The sequence below is a fragment of the Peromyscus eremicus genome, chromosome 6 (genome assembly GCF_949786415.1).
Source record: "Peromyscus eremicus chromosome 6, PerEre_H2_v1, whole genome shotgun sequence".
In the NCBI taxonomy this organism is placed as follows: Eukaryota; Metazoa; Chordata; class Mammalia; order Rodentia; family Cricetidae; genus Peromyscus; species Peromyscus eremicus.
The window spans coordinates 93,199,131-93,213,338 of NC_081421.1; the positions used below are offsets into that span (position 1 = coordinate 93,199,131).

At 47.2% G+C, this 14,208-nt stretch overlaps 1 long non-coding RNA gene across 1 annotated transcript; it reads right to left on the bottom strand.

Moving 5' to 3' along the window:
* Positions 1-1,713: 1,713 nt before the first annotated feature.
* Positions 1,714-9,609, bottom strand: LOC131913512 (uncharacterized). The gene is made up of 3 exons (XR_009379905.1): positions 9,249-9,609; positions 4,220-4,424; positions 1,714-1,848 (listed from the first exon to the last, which is right to left on the bottom strand). It is a non-coding gene; the product is annotated as an uncharacterized LOC131913512 (long non-coding RNA).
* Between the last annotated feature and the right edge of the window lie 4,599 nt (positions 9,610-14,208).

Genomic DNA, 14,208 nt, shown 5'->3' on the forward strand with positions numbered 1-14,208 from the left:
AAATCATGGCCAGCAACTAAATCTCAAGGCTTCCGGGCGCTCAGCATGTCCCCCTGGGGTGAGGCTGGGAGTAGCTGAGTATTCATTTTTCCTCTGCCAGGTGGTTTGGCTGCCTTGTCCTTGCAGAACACAATGTGTTCCTGTGAGAGCGCATGAGAGTGAATCACTGTAGATCAGCTATGACGTGAGCTGTGGAGCGGACCTTTGTGGGCACTCGTACAACGTCCCCACTTTTCAGATGGGGAGAGAAAGATGCCTAAGAAGGACTTAGGGCTTGCTTTTTCACTAATTTGGCCATCACACTGACCACATTCACTTGATACAGGGATGCTATTGTGCACCAGTTCCAAACTTCTGTTCCCAATTATATGACACTCCGGGAGACCCTCTGGATCTCTGGATGAAACTATCAAGAAGAAAAGTGACTTCTGAAAGCTAAAAGGCAATCATAACATGTAAGACTTAGTACTGGGTGAGAAAGGATCTTTGATGAACATGGAGCCCAACGTCCAGGACTGGCTGGTGTAGCTAGAGTTTTCCTGCCTGACCCAAAGTCAGGCAAATCTCTGTCACTCGCCAGTCCCACAGCTGCTCAGACCCAACCAAGTAAACATAGAGACTTATATTGCTTACAAACTGTATGGCCGTGCTAGGCTTCTTGCTAACTGTTCTTATATCTTAAATTAATCCATTTCTATAAATCTATACCTTGCCACGTGGCTCGTGGCTTACCGGAGTCTTTACATGCTGCTTGTCATGGCGGTGGCTGGCAGTGTGTCGCCCCCCCCCTTCCTGTTCTCTCAATTCTCCTCTCTGTTAGTCCCGCCTATACTTCCTGCCTGGCCACTGGCCAATCAGTGTTTTATTTATTGACCAATCAGAGCAATTTGACATACAGACCATCCCACAGCAGGCTGGTGGTGGAACTGTCTAAAGCATGAGCTAAAACAAGCAAATGAATGTTAACGTCTTAGAAACTGGCAAGCGGAAATACACGCTCTCTGGACTACTAACTATATTTACCATACTGGCCTAGTTAATTTTAATCGCACATGTCTCCACCTCCTGTGCCTGGTACATGGGAGGTTCTAGATATTTGTTTTTAAAGTTATGACGCTTATCATTAAAGTTAACACAACACAAGGAACAATGCTTGTTTCACGAGGAGATTAAAGTTATCAAGAAGACAGCTGAGGAAAGGTATCATAAGGACTTTGAAGCTGGCTTTGAGAAGGGGACTGGATTCTGAGGGTGAGTTATGGGTGTGAGAAAAAGTGTGTTCTCACAGAGGAGTGGCAGGCATGGTGAGGGTGCAGAATGTAGTGATCCTGGAGTTTGGGGAGTGTTGGGACATCCAGCTGGCCACAGTGTAGTGCTGAAGTAAGGGTATGAACAGGGAGGCTTGCTGCCAAAGGCCCAGAACTCTCTGTCCTTTCCTTCTTTAAGAGGTGCCAAAGACATTCTCAGCTTTGAGGAGGGAAAGACAGACGTGACTGACCCATTCTCAGCTACTAGACATTGCTGATTCTCCATATGGATGCAGGGATTAACCCTCACTTCATCCAGACACACTGGCTCTGGTCAGGACCATCCTGGACACTGGCTCTCTTGAGAAATACTTTCTGCCTATTGAAGCATCCTCTTCATGGGTCTGATGACCCATGCTCAACCGGCTGAGGAAGTGAAGAGAGGTAACGGATTGACACGCTGGAAGATGATTGCTGAACAGTCTTTATTCTTCAGAAAGGTTCAGGCGCAGTTCACACTCGGGGCTGGAGTTTGATCCTGTGTTGACTTGTATCAGCACCTGTTAGCCCCCGAGACTTGAGGCTGTATTTGTTCTCATGCCTACAGAGGAAGAAACACACTAACTGAGTACTTCCCCTAGCTTCCTGCTTTCACGAATCCTTTCGTGTTTAGTTACTGTTTGAGGGGTGTATTTAGAGGTCTATAGTTACATGCTGTTTTTGTCCATCCAATAAATTTTTATTTTATATATTTTTGCCTTTATTTATTTAGTCTCGGGGAAGAGGTGTGTGCATGGCACAGTGCCTGTGTGGAAGGAAGTCAGAAAACAATTTAAGGGAGTTGGTTTTCTTCCCACCACGTGGATTCCAGGGACTGAGCTCAGGGCCCCAGGCTTGTTGGTGCAAGTGTTTTAACCCACTGAGCCGTCCTGCTGGCACCAACAATTGTTTTTATTTTCCAGATAACTGGGGTCATGTCATCTGTGTCTAGTCATAATCACTCTTGACCTGGTCACAGTAATTAAAGGACAGGCATCCTGCACCAATAAGGCCCTTACCTAAGATGCTGGAGGAAAGGGATTCTTCTGGAGTTGCCAGATTGTGGTTCCCATGACAACTGTGCTGTGGTCCCCTAATTCTGTTTCTTTTACTTCCCCATAGGTTGAGCTCTGTTTGGCTCATAAACCTTCCTGCCCATTGAATCTCCTTTTCAGGATGGTCTCTGAGGAAACCCATGAAAGGGGAAGAAGGGTAGGGAAGATGGAAATAGGGGTGGATGGTTGGTATTTGACTTGACGGGAAATTTTCTTTTTCGTCTACAGTACAATTAAAACACAAACATGTAAGCATTCAGGAAGCATTCAGACAGAAGCCATGCAACATGTTTATACTAAAGGAAAGCTCAAACTAACACCCCCCTCCAGCTATCAGGAACATTTTAGGGTAAGTTCAGAGCAGTTTTGCCTATAGCCAGGGAGAAGCCCCCCAAGAATGCTCTAGCTCCATCTTTATGAAGAACCCTTTGCACATCTGTGAGCTGCTCTGATGGGAAGGTTTCCGAGAAGTCTGCAGTTTGTGTTGGTTGATATTCAGTTCCTTTTTGCTGTGTGGGCAGTGATGACAGAGGCCTTGAACCAGCAGGCAATCGATGCTGACACCCGTCAGTCTGCTGACTCCCCTCATTGCCCAGTCACAGACACAGTTGCTGTTCTCCAGGTCTATGGCCAGCAAAACTACAACAGCATTCCCAAAGCCAAGACACCTTTATCTTTGGGGCAGGCAGAGGTCCTCCAAGAGCAGCTGCGTGGCCCAGAGGCCAGGGGTGCCTTACTCTCATTCACAGAAGGCATGAAATCCCTCTGTGCTCTACTGGACCAGCCATGTGCCTGGGGGCACTGCAACCACCTGGAAGACTGCACACATTTCTCCAGTCTTCACAAAGGTGCCCACAGAAGGTTGCCCCCGCCAGGAGGACATGGTCCCTTCACAGAATCCTTTTCTTGTTTAAAAAAGAAAGGAGCTTGGGGCCCAAGCATGGGCTTGCCAGGAGCAGGGGTATACCTGTAACCTGCAGGTTTGTTCACAGTTCATGGAGCGTGAAAGTTTAATCTGTTTTCACGTTGGCTAGGAATGTGTTGGCCTGTTATTCTAGCTCAGAGCCAGACAAGAAAGATTAGAGCCGGGCATGTTGAGTTTACTGAAAAGCTCAGGGTGAAACCAAAGAAGGATAAATGCCACGTTTCCTTTCTTCAATTTTATGCCTGGGTCAAAATGTGGATTTTAGACACCATCTCGATAACTGTCCTGTGATGCTAAGTCAACTTTCCCACATACAGGCCCTTGTTAATGAAAGTGGGGGCCAGCCAAAGGCCATGCCTCAGCCCTGTCTTCATGGCCAGGGTCTCCTGGTCACCCTGAAGGGACAGATAAATCTAGGTACGGTGCAGGACCAGGCCACTTCTGACAAGTTGTAGCTCCTGTAGTGAGACATTGGCCAAGGGACTTGGCTTGGTGAGAGAGTCACCATGCTTGTGTCCCAAGCCCTCAGTCTGAGGATGATAGAAAGAGCCTTTTCAGAGACCCAAGAGTCAATGGGAAAAGAGCTTGGCATTGAGTTGTTCTCTGACCCACTTGACTTCATAATAACTTTAACCAGCGAATACATAAAACTAGTTATGAAAAACTGAACAGCCTAGAACGTATGAGCCAGAATGGCAAGGACAGCAAGTATCACTGGCATGGAGCTATTTGGGTGACTTTGCCTCTGATTTTGTCATTGCTTTGTTGGAAGAACTCTTTCTAATGGTAAAGAAAAGCAGTAAGTCGTGAATGCTTTAGCAAGAATGAGTTTGCCATCTGGATCCATGTGAGGGTCTAGACGCTGTGTGGATTGGAGGATGATAGGCAAGGGTTTGGAGATGAAGGGGATTGTGGATCTGATGGGTAAGTTGGTCTCTATCTTGCAAGCTCACCTTTCCCATGAGCTTGTTCTGGGTTAAAAGAGTGAGCTGCGTACAGGCCTAGGCACAGCTCCAGTGTGTTGGGAGGTGCAGATATCCTTGCTTTTGGCAGAGCAGAGTATCTTAGACTCAGACATAAACAGTGCATCCCACAGACAGACGCTGTTGAGTCAGGTTTAGGACACGGGGCCCCACAGAGATCAGATGACAGTCACTCCTAAAGAAAATGAAGACTTCCTGGGCAAACTTATTTTGAATTCCAAAGTTAGCATGAAGCATCTGGGAAAATAAACCCTGGGCGGAAGTAGCTGCTGAAGGCAGCACAGCTGCTGTTATCCTCTGTGGGTGAGGACCTGGAGAAAGCCCTCCTCATAGGAACAGAACAGACTGGTGGGTCTGGAGAGAAGAGACCAGGGAAGGATAGCTCCAGTATTGGAGCGCCTTGTATTCCAAAACGCTTTTCTGTACAAACATCCTTTGATCACCAGAAGTCCACTCCATCCCTCTGCCCATCATCCACCCATTCACATGTCTGCTTTCCACCCATTCATCTACCCATTATCTACCCACTCATCTATCCATCCATCACTCTTCCCATAATTCACCTGTCCACCCATTATCTAACCACTCACCCATCCATCTCTCCTCCCATACATTCACCTGCCAACCCATTCTCCTCTCCACCTCTCTGCCTATTACCCCACCATTCACTCACCTATCCATCAACCTAAGTGTCTTCCTCCACATGCTACTATAGAAATACCATGTGCTAAGTTAAGGATGCAAGCTACCTGTACCCATCTACCCATATACGGGCAGGATGGAGGGAGCACCTTATGGTATAGGAAATGACTTACAGACATAAGCCCCTAAGCTGTTGACTAAGCTGTGTCAATATGGATTTGGTCGTTTTCTAACCTCTCACAGCCTCAGTTACCACTTCTGTAAAATGCCGGAAGCATACAGTTCCCAGCTTACAGGATTGTGATACAAATTCAGCGAGACAATAGAAGCAAAGTATTTAGCACAGTGGCTGCCATGTAGTGTGCAAAATAAATTAATCAGCCATTAAAGGTGGAGTTTGGAGAACCAGGAGAGAATTCTATCATCTAAATAGCCAATAGGCAAGGTTTCTTAAGAAGCTGAAAGATGTGTTAGAAGCCATGCCAGGCTCTTGGGGCACTTTTCAAATGTCCAGCTGCTGGGCATGAAGGGAGTAAACAGCCAAGAAGAGCTAGAACGGGCTTTCTTTGTGTTTGTCCCCATCTTTCCAGATGGCCAGCAATGGCTCAACTAGCACTCTGGCCAAAAGGGCCCCGATGAGAAAAGCCAGAGGAAAAGGAGTGACAGAAGGAGAGTAGGGACAGAGTCCACATATCCAGAACCAGACATCCTGCACAACTGTGACGGGAAGGCTGACCACCAGGAGAGCCAGCCGGAGCTCTGAGAGCCTCCAAGTCTGGGGGTGTCCTGGCACATCACTATTTAATAATCCCCCAAGGAAGTAACTTGTAGAAAGGTCAGAAGTTGCAGCGAGGACAGCCGTCAGGGGTTCCCGCAACCAACGTGGACACTTCTGCCAGCACACAGGAATGTCTGAAGGAAGCAGGGACCCCGGTCAGGAATCAGTTCTCTGGGGACACAGAGGTCAGAGGACACTGTCCTTGGCAGAAGAGCTGTGAACGCCCTTAAATCCACAGGCGCCTGGCCAGCTGGTCCTGGACTGTGAGGATGGGGATCAGGTTGAGAGAGGGATGCTGTGCTTAACAAGAGAGTACCTCCAATTTGGGGACAGGGACCAGCATGAACTTAACAGGCCAAAGTGACAGCTAGTGCCACCGTGGAAGACCAGCAGTGAGGGTCTCTGAAGTTCTTGCCGTATTGCTAGAAAGGAAAAATCAAGTAACATCTCAGATGGCAGCATAAAACCTTATGAAGGCTGAAGAGCTGAGAGATCACAGAATTCTTCCTTCTAATACAGAGACCCCAAACTGGGAGACCAGTTGCTGGGGCCAGTGGAGCAGACTCACCACTGAAGAGTGTTGACCTTTCAGCAGGGCCCACCCTTGAAGTGCATGAGTCAAATTGTCACGTGACTTGCCCTGTTAACCCTAATACCCTAGGCCTGGCCACCAGTTCTCAGTGGGCCAATTCAAATTAAATGAAGTTGTAAAAAGTAATAATGAAAAGAAGAAAAGGGAGATTTAGTCAGTGTGGCCATATCTGGCAGAGGTACAAAGAGGTCCCCTGTATCCTCAAGTCTGTCTTTCAGGTCTTGACTTGAGATTTTGGTTTAAACAGAAGGCAGGAGACATGCATAACCAACCAGCCCTGGCTGAGGTGTGGTAGGTCCCTCCATCATTCTCTGCCTCTAGTCTCTCTGTCCTGCTCTGACGGGTTGCCAGAACTGTGCAAAATCCTTCTGGTAGAAAAGTTCTGGCTGATACCATGAGATTCATGGGAAATTCTGATTTGTGGAGAATCATTTTTTGATAGTCTGGTAGGCAATGGAAGGACACAAGTGTCACTTCGGAATATCTTCATGCCTGCCAGGGCTATTATGAAATTGGTCTAGCTCCGTGTAGGTCCCACACAGTACTCCAAGAACCCCATCTAACCACAGATCGGCTTCACTTATTCCAAGGCCTGTGAAACACACACGCACACACACACCAGCCAAAGCACCTTCTGTCACTACGGAGCCTGTTTGTGCTTAGCCTTGGCTCCTGTTCCTGCGGCCACTAAATTCCTTCAGCTTCTCTGTCTGTCTCCCTCTGCCCCCCAATCCATGGATGCTGTGTTTACTTCACTATAACTTGTGTGAAACTTGCCTTTCCCCCTCAGTTTCCACGAAGAAGCTGCTCCAACTCCTCTGCCCGCTTTTTGAAGGTCTATGAAATGGTCAGAGCTGAGGAACCCTGGGAGGCATCAGGACAAATGTCTTCACACTCTGAATCGCTTCCTTGTTCTGAGCTGACAGCCACTCAGCCACGAGGCTTGGCCACCCTTCTTCTCTCCACCCCACCTACCCTCCTCCACTTACCTCCACCCCGAGTTCCACTGAATTCCAGTTCCAAGTAGTTTAGTGTGTTGCTTCAGTTTAAGGATGCTTAATTGCCTTTTAAAGACACTGTCTTCAGCCTAAGGTTAGGGTTTTATCTTCTAACCCTAGAAGTTTATCAAGGCCTCTTCTTCAACAGGTAGTCCCTGGTGAGAGAAAGTTGACATTGTTTTCCTCACTCTCCAGCTTGCCTGGAGCTAGACTGTGAGAGAGGAAAGGTGGTGCTTGTCTTTGGGAACCAGTGAGGATGGTTCTAGAAGCAGAGGAGGAAGGAGGATCTCCAACAACAAAGGAATAAAGAAAATTTATATATAAATTTCAGCCACAAAGACCGAAGTTACGTTATTTGCAGGAAAATGAATGTGACTGGAATTAATCCTGTTAAGCAAATCAAGTCATTCTCAGAAAGACAAACACCACATTTCTTCCATTGGTGGTTCCTGGATTTTATATGGTCTCATAAAATCATGAACGTACATATTAAATGAAAGTAGTAGTAAAATTGTCTAAGAGAACAAGTAATAAATGGGGGGGCGTTGTGATGATTGGAAGGGTGGAGGGACTTGGTGAACAAGGAGAAATACGCTCCACATATAGATCTGTATGAAAATTTAAAATTAATTTTTAGAAGGACAATGATATCAAAGGCACATTAGAAGAATTTGACTGGAAATAATGTGTTGTCAATAAAACTACTGCTTCTGCTTTGTAAAAATGATATGATTTTAAGTGTATAATTAAAATGACTAGTATGGTAATCAATCCTCATAAATTCATAAATACCATATGTGAGTTGAAGTAGGCAACATGCCACTGAAACACCAGACTATTACAGAGTCACCTGTCAATTTCACTTACAGAACAACGCTGTTTCATATTTATCACAATCTTTTCTTAGGGCTCATTGGGTAAACAGGCAGTGTTTGAAGTCATCTTGCATGGGACACTTACTCAACGAGGCATGCCTACTCTTGTGGGAATGACGGCGCTGTCCTAACTCCTGTGGGTCAGCCCTGCACACGGTCCACACTCAGCTAAAGGGCAAACTGGTGCTGTCATTTCAGAGATAAAGTAGTAGAGATTCCAGCGGGTGAGGAGACTTGTCCAAAGCACACAGCTGGCTACAGGCGGGGCTGGTTTGGGACACTTCCCTGAATTTCTGGCAGGACAATGTTATTGCAGCAATTGGAAGTGTGCAGAAAAACTTCCTCTCTCACCCTGCTGGGAGACAGCACATCCCAGGCAGACACTCCTCAAAGCCTTGCTGGCCACACACACATCAGGGACAGCATCTTGCCCACATGAGCCTGGCCTTTCACTAATTCATCATCAGTCTGTGTCAGCTGAGAAGCAGCTCCAGGATTTGGTTGATTTACAGTTCTGTCTTAGCTTCTTAATTAATTTTAACACCATCTCTTTTCCTCTCCAGTTTCTTTTTCTTCTTCTTCTTCAGCACACAGCAGCAGCACTATGGACTGCCAATAAACCACCCAGGGAGCTCTGACAGGAACTTTTAGTGGATGTGAGCTCAGCAGGAAAACTCTGATAACCTAAGCTAATGTAAAATTCAATTAGAAAGAAATGTTAGCATTCCCTTAACTAGGAACTGTATGGAGTGTGTGTGTAAATGTGTGTGTCTGTATATGTATGTGTGTATGCACGTGTGTTGTATGTAAATGTGTATATTGTGCACAGGTGTATATGTGTATGTTTATGAATGTATGTGCGCATGTGTATACATATGCTGTTGGTGTGTGTTGAAATCTATCTCAGGCAAAGCCAGTCCAGCTTTCCAAAGCACAACCATCTCTGGGTACAATCACACCTCAGTTATGAGCTATTTTTTTTCTTTGTTGTCTTCTCCCATGAAATTCATCAAAAGTCCATGTAGATTCCTCGCACTTCGTTTTTTCCCATCTCTCCTCAAAGTCCCCTGCTAGCCTATAGTCATCCACCATAGAACATGCCTGTTGGCCTCACCTGGGACCACAGAACCTCCCGCCCATGGCTTCCTTTGGAGTGAGTAGGTCCTAGTGGCTTCCTTTGGAGTGACATGGTCCTAGTGTTAGGGTCAGAAGAGACCAGCAGACCTTGCATGGAGGTCCTTCTTGTTCAAAGAACTCAGTCAGCAGAGGTGGCCTGCCACGGCAGACTCCAGGGAGGACATCTGGGATCACTTGAGGCTTCTCTCAGCCTGGAGAGTAGCTCATGGGACAACCTGGACAAAAGTATCTGTGGCTGGGATCCCAACATCATGCTCTCTTACCAGACTCCCACAGTTGGCCCTAACAGCATATCCAGATCTACCTCTCTGAGCAGGCCTCAGTGGGCTACTCACGTGATGTAACAATGCCAGAGTTCTAGATCAGATTTACAGCAGGGTGACAGACAGGATTACCTGACCATTCTTCAAGAACAAGCCTTCATGTAGCCTTTTCAAGAGTCGTTCTTTGGGCCTGGGAATGTAGCTCCGTTGGACAAGTGCTTGCCAGAGTGCATAAGGCCCTGGGCTGCTTGGTGGCTCATGCCTGTAATCTCAGCACCTCAGAACTCGAGGCAGGGGAATTAGAAGCTCAAGGTCATCCTTGGCTCCACAGTGAACTCAAGCCCAGCCTTTATGAGACTCTATCCCAAAAGTCTACCTTCAAGTTACTGTCAACTTAGCTTATTTCAGAGACCAAAGCCCCTCCCCCGATGTAGTTTCTCACTAATTCTTAGCACCATTTGGAATGCATCCATTGGCCTATGCATCATTCATGTCTTCTTTATTTCTGTACATGAAACCCTTGAACGTAGTTTCCTCATTTGTAAAATAATGTCCAGAATTATAAAGGGGACTCCACACAGGGCTTTGCTGAATCTTCACCTTGACAACCTCTTGGCTTCACTCTGCCATTGACCTCTCTTTCTGAACCTTCTGGCCACCTTGTCTTCTTCCTGGAAGAGGCATCTCCTCAGTCCTAGTTGTAAGCAGGCCCCTCATCCCTGCTTCACTCAGACACCCTCTGAGAGATTTCACAATTTATTAATGGCTTATATAATCACAGCCAAGTGATTGAGTAACCGGGAGCTATTTACTCTCCACTCTTGAGCGACTGCTCCAAGAGGGCAGAGATTGGCCGTCTTGACCCCAGGAGCTCAGCACTGGGTCTTGCATATGTGCTAAGTACATAATAAATGAAGAATAGGGGTCATGGCAGGGCAGACTGTCTGGACAACCACACAGTGAATGTGGGGGAGGGGCAGCCGAGGGGTGCAGCCTGGGTGGCTTGTGAGAGCAGCCAGGGGACAGGCTGGCAGGCCAGCTCAGCAGGGAGGCTCAGGCATGGTGTGTTTCCCAGAAAGACCTCAGACAGCCCTGCAGGCTGGGCTCCTCCAGTGCCGAGGGAAAACTCCAGCTTTGGCCTTCTGGGTTTGTATTTCTCCGAGTAACACAGAAGGAGAGCAGTTTGGCCGGAAATACAGGGCTTGGGGAATAGCTAAGGCAGTAAAAAAGTATTCCCTGGCACTCTCCAAAATGCACTTTTTAAAAAATAAAAACCAAGAGTGGCATTGTGTGCTTGGAGTCCTAGCTCTGGGGAGCAGAGACAGACAATTCCCTGGGGCACCTTGACAGGGCAGCCTAGCCTAGCCTGTTCACCAAGGAGAGGCATTGTCACAAAAAACCAAGTGGGTGACTCTTGGGAACAACAGGCGATGTTGTCCTCTAACCTCTGTGTGTATCTGCACACACCTGCACACAGATGTGCATACCTGCATGTGCACCTGCACACGCACACACACACACACACACACACACACACACACACACAGAGAGAGAGAGAGAGAGAGAGAGAGAGAGAGAGAGAGAGAGAGAGAGAGAGAGAGAGAGAGAGAGAGAGAGGAAACACATCATTCATTTAGTCCCTAAGTTCCGGGAAATCCCTGTGAAGCACACTGGAGAGGCAGACCTTACCCTCCACAATGCACAGCTCGGGGTAGGGGGCAGCCCCGGTATCCTGGGAGCTTTGTAGCTCCCCTGAAGGGGTTCTGATGGTTATGGAGTAGAAAGACTGGTTCGTAGCTCTGTTTCTTATTTACCAGCTGAGAGAACTCAGGCAAATGGCGTAACCTTTCCTTGAGCTTCAATACCATCTCTGGTAACAGGGTCTAGTTGCTGAGTTAGTAGAGACATTAGCTGACCCTTAGTAAATGCCATGCTGGGGCATGTGAACAGGTAACAGCTAAAGTCAGGGTGGTTTGTAACTCAGGTCCTAGAGAAACTTTGACTTTGGTCCTGGACACGTTGAGCTGTTTTGGTCAAATAATAAACAACCCGTGGTGAAGCAGGTATTGCAATGGACAGGAAGACTGTTTCTCACATACTAGGGAGAAGAGCGGGCTTAGAGTTAAACAGCTCTTCCATCAAGTTCAATGTAATTGTGGCACCGATTCAGAGTCTTTCTGGTTGTGATTACCCCTTGTAATTGCTACTGACCCTCCTACACAGGAAGGGAGGCTGGCTGTCATTCTGCTGCCCACAGGACAGACCGCCCGCAGGTGTAGAGTCCAATTACCAGGTACAGTTGGGAAGAACACACACAGACGTGCATTCCTGAGCCGTGAGCGTGGGCTCTTGTTTGTCCTCTCCTTATAAGGAGTGAGTTATCATAAGCCTTGCAGGAAGGCCACGGCTGCTTCTCTCTCAAGTGGCTGAAACTGTCATTTTTCCTCAGAGGGGTGGGGTAGTGATTAAGCAGGCTAACCATGCCAGCAAGGAGGGTATCCAAGACTGAGGATGTTTGCCGAACCTGAGACAGAGGTGCAGATTTTGTCTGAAGGCACACTTGAGAGTCTCCCCTTGTCCTCTAGTGGAAGATCAGCCAGAAAAGCCATGTCTCCAGCCTGTGGCCATAAAGTTGGCCTGGTAGGAGGAGCTGGAGCTATAAAGTCTTGGAGGGTTGTGGGTTATGCCTCGTTCCTGGCCTCATCCTCGGTATCTTAAAGCATACAGCCTCTGCCACGGGCTCTCACTGCCAGGATGCTTCACCTCACCATTGACCTGTGGCACAAAGTCACGGGACCCCCTGGGAATGTGAGCTAGAAGAAAGTCTGCCTCCTTGAGGGTGTTTATGGCAGGCATTTGGTCACAGTGATGGAAAAGGTGATTAACATGGACCATCTTGTCTTTTTTCTTTTCTTTACTTTTTTGCATTTATTAGTAGTTGCTGCAGAAGCAAATACAGACAACAGGCCTGCCTGAGGCACTGCAGTGAGTCCTGGCTTTGGATGGGGATGGTCTTCCAAAACCTCCCTTCCTGAGCCCCGGTGCAACCGTACCGAGAAGTGGTAGGGAACGGGGTTTAGTGGATTAGAACTCTCAGAAGTAGAGTATCTTCTACAAATGCCTTACATAAACACCCTAAAGGAGGCAGACTTTCTTTTAGCTCACATTCCCAGAGGGTCCTGTGACTTGGTGCCGTACAGAGGCAAGCCTGGTCCCTGCATGATCTCTTGCTGCTTCTCTCCTGGCGTGATCTCTTCTGCACACACTGCTGCTGTTCCTATACACGCTCTAACCCAGGATGCCGCCTACCATGCCATGACTTAGAAGACCCTCTCCAGAGGCAAACACACAGAACTGCTTGATCTTGGACTTCCAGCCTTCAAAACTCTGAGCTAAGTAGACCTCTTTCCCTTCTAAAGGTGTCCAGTGTCAGGCATTTTGTTACGGCAACACAAAGCAGATGACGGCATCTCCAGATCTTTGCTTTTCTCCTCCTCAGATGCAAGCTGAATCAGGGCAACTTGTCTGAATAGCAAATTGGTACCCTTGCTTATGTTGGTGCTTTAATGTAGCAATCGGATCTGGTCCTTTGAGAGCCCAGGGAGATAGGGACACCACTGGGCAGAGCCTGTGCTGTTCCTACCACAAGGGAGTGCTCCCAGGGACCTTGTACTGGTGTCTGAGCAGAGCCCAGCTGGGAGCTGAGGGGTACTCAAGGCTGCTGGTGCCTGAGTTGGGTTGATGCACCGTGCATTGCCAGAGACACTAGCATCTAAGAGATCATAACGTCCGAAAATCCATTGTCAAAAATTAGACCTTTTGTTGGAACACCAAGAAGCATTCCACTGATGTTCCTGGGGCGGGGGGGGGGGGGGGGGGACCACCAGATTTCTAACCTAACTGATGAGGACATGATAGAGCTTAAGAAATCTCTAGAACTGTTCTTTACATAAATAGAACAGTTGGACAAGTGGGAAATGCCCACACATACTATGTATGTAAGTGGTTATTCAAAATATCCTGGACTAGACTATTTCCAGGAAAGTATCTCATCTAAGAAAGGTAAAGTTTGTAAGAAATTACAGCCGTTTTTGTCTACATAATATACTCACTAACAAAACTAACAAGCTTACATTCACATGGAAGCATCGCAAGGATAATACGGCCTTCAAGGAATTGAGAGTTCGTTGTGAACATGGGTTCTGCTGTAGATGGCATTTGTATAGTTATTTGTAGCATTATGGAAGGATGACTGGATCTTAACTCAGAGAAATATAGTTGGTATTGTGTAAAAAAGCAAGAAATGACTTATTACAAGGTACCACAATAAATAATCATGATTGACATGTGTACGTGTGTGTGACTGGAGACTGAACCTAGGACATCACACATGCTGGCTAAGTGCTCTACCACTGGACTATTTCCCTAGCCTTTAAAAATATTTTGTTTTATTTTTAACTGTGGGGTGTGTGTGTGTGTGTGTGTGTGTGTTCGTTCATGCACACAGTGCAGGCACACGTGTACTCCATTGTGCCTTTGGAGGTCAGAAGACAACTTGGGGTTTTGTCTTCGCCTCCCACCCTGTTTTGTGGCAGTCTATGTTGCTTGCACCATATACGCCAGGCTGGCTGGCTCATGTGCTGTGGGGGGTTCTCCTGTTTCTAATCCCCACCT